This window comes from Ailuropoda melanoleuca, chromosome 15 (assembly GCF_002007445.2).
Source record: "Ailuropoda melanoleuca isolate Jingjing chromosome 15, ASM200744v2, whole genome shotgun sequence".
In the NCBI taxonomy this organism is placed as follows: Eukaryota; Metazoa; Chordata; class Mammalia; order Carnivora; family Ursidae; genus Ailuropoda; species Ailuropoda melanoleuca.
Window position 1 is genome coordinate 51,502,998 of NC_048232.1, and position 5,243 is coordinate 51,508,240.

General features: G+C 40.1%; 1 pseudogene; it reads left to right on the forward strand.

Moving 5' to 3' along the window:
* The first annotated feature begins 2,701 nt into the window (after positions 1-2,701).
* LOC100484026 lies at positions 2,702-3,293 on the forward strand (annotated as a pseudogene).
* The last annotated feature ends 1,950 nt before the right edge of the window (positions 3,294-5,243 follow it).

The window sequence follows — 5,243 nt, forward strand, 5'->3', positions numbered from 1 at the left end:
CCAAACTGCTCTAATTCTATTCACACCTCCCAATAAGAAAAGGCGCAGAAACAGGTTGAAACAGTCAAGCAAATATCCAGGAGATTTAACTTTAGCTATTAGATTAAATCAATATTCTTATCTCTGAACTCTCAGATAAATGAGTCAAAAAATTCCTTATTGTTTAAGTTATTTTGAAACAGGTTTTTGCTTATTTAAATCCTAACTATTGCACCTCTAGTATTTCTTCCACATAGTTGTCTATATACCATAATGTGTATTCAGAAGTTGGTCAGTAAATGTTTTTCATGGGAATGGAGAATGCCACCGTTTTTCCTCCTCCCTAATTTCTTCATATTTGAAAGTTCTCCATCAATGTCCCTCAAGGCCACTGGCTATTCTCCTTGCCCAGTGCCACCACTATGGGTGGCCGTCAGCATCTCTAGTTTGGCCGATTGCAGACTCCCAGAACTAGACTGCTTGAGTAGTCACCATCCTTCATGTTATAAACTTCATAGCTAGACAAATTGTCCTAAACTGCAAACCTCCGTTTGCCACTTTTTGCTTATAATCATTTAAAGACTGAATTATCAGGGAATTAGGTTGCAAATAAGAGCAACCAACTGTGGCCAAGACTATGTTACAGGCACAGTCTTCTCTGATTGACTGAGTTTGACCCCTTGTAGGACCCTAGCTATCCAGGGTTTGTGGGAGGGAATATCTCTATGCCTTCCTTTTGGGAATTCTACCAAAAGGAAGGATGTTCATATAAGACACTGTCAGGGCACCTGGGTGGCTCAGTCTGCTGTGTCCAACTCCTGATTTTGGTTCAGGTCATGATCTCAGAGTCATGTGATAGAGCCCTGCTTTGGGCTCTGCACTCCATGGGGAGTCTGAAATTCTTTCCCTCTCCCTCTCTTGCTCACATGTGCTCTCTCTCTCTCTCTTTCAAATAAATAAATCAATCTTTAAGACATTGTCAAAATGACAAATGAAAATTAACAGTGGTTGTCCAATTCTCCAATCCAAATTGAACAACATGGCTTATAAAAGAAATACATTGAGCTGCCCATGTTTTTCTTTCTTTGGAAATGTTCTTCTTCTGAACTCTTATTCATCCTCCAGTTCTCAGCCTAGAATCTCCTTCCTCCCCTGGAAGCTGTTCCCATAGCACTCATGTCCAGGTTGGGAGTCCTATGTTCTCACAGAACAAATTGTACTTAAAATGTCTTATTATTTTATATATAATTCTACATCTCCTTCTCTGGACTTTATACCCTCCTCTATTTCTGCCTTGCACATAAAATCATGCATAATACAAGTAGACATTCACCAAACATGTATTGAATAAATAAATAATGTATGTGCGAGCATTCAATGGAATGCCTAGAAAATAATATTCGGTAATGCCATCTTTCTTCCTTTTCTTTTTTCCTTACTAAGGTACAGTTGAAGTTGAGATCTGTTGCCAACATGAACTTAAACTCTGATGTACTGAAGGTGAACCTGGGGCAGGGTCTTGACAGCCTTTAAAACTGACTGCTCTCTTTCTACAATAATTACGTCATCCCAGTAATGCCTCTTGGGATTGCATTTTTCCATGGAACCGGAAACTGTGGATGTGAGCTCTAGAGTATACCTTGGATGCTTGATATTTTACATAGTACGGTAGCCTTTATCGTTTGGGATTAGAGTTGTTTCTTTGTGTGCTGGTGGAGGCGCATGCCCACTACATACAGTTCCTTGACTTTCCCATCTTGATCCCAACACGCCTTGCATGATAAATTTATACATGCTGGTCTTTTTTCATCTTATTTGGTGATAATTTAAGTTTTTCACTTTCTATATAAAATACATTAATTTGGGTATTTCCTGAGTTGAAAGCTATTATTTTCAAAATAGAACTTCACCCTATAACGTTGAGAGGCAGGCTATATGGTAAAAATTACCTCATCTGTTTAGTCAGCCAATCTTCCTTTAATTTGCATATATTGGGTCCCTACTAGGTTTTAGGCACTGGAATGGGCACAAATGGTACTAAGCTATATCAGATTCAACTCTTTCCTTGGGGAGACAGACAGACACCTGAACCTTTCATTCTAAATCAAGCAAACAAAACAATGAATAAAATGGAAGCTCTGAGGAGAGGTATCCCTGGGTCAAGGCAAAGTGGTGACACTGTATCCTTGATAGCCAAAGAGCAGTAAGGAATAACAGAGTCTAATTGAAACACTAAGTCTTTTGATGTTTCTTAAGTTCTCCAATGCAAAAGAGGTCAGCTGTGGAGAGTTAGTTAAAACAAATATCAGTTGTATTCTGCCCATGGAAATCAGACTACAGTTGTGAAAGTTTTACTCAGAGGTATCTAGAAAACAAAATACATTTAAAATCATAGTAACTGTGGACATAATTTCTAAAATAATTCAGTTATTGTAGATACTACTTATGAGCCAATAGGCATTAAGTTGAGGAGTTATGCAAGAGTTTCCTGAGAATGACTCAAGATCCATGCTTTCCTTATTTTAAAAAAGAAAATGGTATAAAAATAGAAAAGCATGGTTTGTGTTAATACATATACAGTGTTAACCAGAGAATGACTCGTAGGATAGGAAGCATTTTTTTCCTTTTTTATTTTTTTTAATTGAAGTAAAACGGGGCGCGGAAAGGCGTGTTCGCCTGTCTGCTGGTCCGAATGCCCCCGCCTTGCTCACGCCGCTCTGGCATGGCCTCGGGCAGCACGCACAGGTAAAGCCCACCCCAGACTTGCAGCCACCTCTGTAGTGGACGTAAACTTCGAGGAGGTGAAGCTTTCTGACCACAGAGCCAAATACTTCGGTTCTGTTTTCCTACCCGCTGGACCTCGCCTTTTGTCTGCCCCATGGACATCGCTTTCAGAGAATATGCTGGGGACTCTCACAAGCTAGGCTGGTAGCTGCTGGGGTCTCTGTCTACTCTCAGTTCGCCCACCTGGCTTGGATCAATACTCCCGAGAAGGAGGGAGGCTGGGACCCTCTGAACACGCCCCTGCTGACTGGTGTAACCAGAAGCTTGTCCCGAGATTATGGAGTGCTGAAGGAAGATGAGGGCACTGCCTACAGGGGCCTCTTCATAATCCATGGCAAGGGTGCCCTTCACGAGCTCACTCTCAATGATTTGCCAGTGGGTGCTCCATGCACACAGCTCTGCAGCTGGCCCGGGACTTCCAGTACACAGACGCGCATGGGGAAATCCGTCCCACTGGATGCAAGCCAGGCAGCGACACAATCAAGCCCACTGTGCACGACTGCAAGGAATACTTCTCCAAACACAACTAGGCTGACAGGTGGAAAGCTTGGGTGCTAGGCCCCCACCTGTGCCCTTACCTGGATACCCCATGCTGACCCAAGAAAGGCTACACTGACCACTTCTATCCCTAACCCTGGAGGGCTAAGGGCAAGGCCTTCTCATTCTCCCAGGTGGAAGCTGGTGAATGGTGACCCCTTCTCTAGTAGCTGGGCACAAACCTAGAGGTGACCAATAAAAAAATTAGGACAGGCATGGTAGGTAGATAGATAGATAGATAATGAACATGTTGAGTGATAATAGTTTCGGGTGTACAGTGTAACCATTCAGCAATTCTTTACGTGTCTCAGTGCTCACCAAGATAAGTGTACTCTTAATCCCCTTTATCTATTCCACCCATCCCCCTACTCCCTTTCCCGCTGGCAACCACCCGTTCTCATTATTTAGGAGACTATTTTCTTTCAGTCTTTCTCTCGCTCTTTTTTGTAATTGATTGTTCATTTGTTTTGTTTCTTAAATTCCACATGAGTGAAATCATATGGATTTGTCTTTGATTTCACTTAGCATTAATAATAAATATATAATATATATACACACACACCACATCTTTATCCATTCGTCTATGGATGGACACTTGGGTGCCTTCCATATCTTGGTTATTGTAAATAATGCTGCAATAAACATAAGGGTGCATGTATGTTTCAAATTAGTGTTTACATTTTCTTTGTGTAAGTACCCAGTGGAATTACTGGATCACATGGTCATTCTATTCTTAATTTTTTGAGGAATCTCCATACTTTTTTCCATAGTGGCTGTGCCAATTTCCATTCCCACCAACAGTGCACAAGTGTTCTTTCTTTTCCACCTCTTTGCCAAATTTGCTATTTCTTGTCTTTTTGATTCTAGTGATTCTGACAGGTCTAGGGTGATCGCTCATTGTGGTTTTGATTTGCATTTCCCTGATGATGAGTGATGTTGAGCATCTTTTCATGGGTCTGTTGGTCATCTGGATGTCTTCTTTGGAAAAATGTCTATTCAGGTCCTCCGCCCATTTTCGAGTTGAATTATTATTTTTGGTGTTGAGTTGTATAAGTTCCTTATCTATTTTGAATATCAACCTCTTATCAGATATATCATTGCAAATATCCCCTTCCATTCAGTACATTGCCTTTTTGTTTTATTGATGGTTTCCTTCATATAGAAATTAATTTTTATTAATTTTTTTAGAAAGCAATTTTTAAATTGTGCTTTAAGTATAGAATTTTAGTATATATAGAATTTAAACATTAAATATTCCAACTATGTAGTCAATATTTTATAACATTTCCATGAATGCTGTGGGAAACTGTATTATTTATCTGTAATTCTTCCTTCCTTCTCCTCCCTAGCAAGATTCATTGTGAGCGTAATATACCTTCCTGTGTCATTGACTTCGGGGTTGGCCATGTGACTTCACTTGGCAGTGGAATGAGGGTGCATTCAGAATGTACCAGCTTTGAATTGAAGCCCCAAGAAACATTAAATACTTTTGCTCACTTTTCTTGGATTTTCTTTCATCCAAAATGAAAAGCACTTGACCTGGGTATTTGGTGGAGTAGAATGAGAAACACATGGTCTTGAATATAATCTTCAGTGTGAAATAGAACTTTCCCAGCCAACCTATAGACCTATAAGCATGAAATAAGTGCTTGTTTTAAACCATGGAAATTTGGAGATAGTTATACAACATATGTCAACAGAAACATGACAAATACAAATAGTTATCTCACTGCCTCTCATATCTATATTTGCATGAGGATGATGAAAAGAAAGAAATTAAGCTGGTGCTTTCTCAGTGCTACATACTGTTTTAGATACCATAATTATCTTTTTTAAGATTTTTTTAAAAATTTATTCAACAGAGATAGAGACAGCCAGCAAGAGACGGAACACAAGCAGGGGGAGTGGGAGAGGAAGAAGCAGGCTCATAGCAGAGGAGCCTG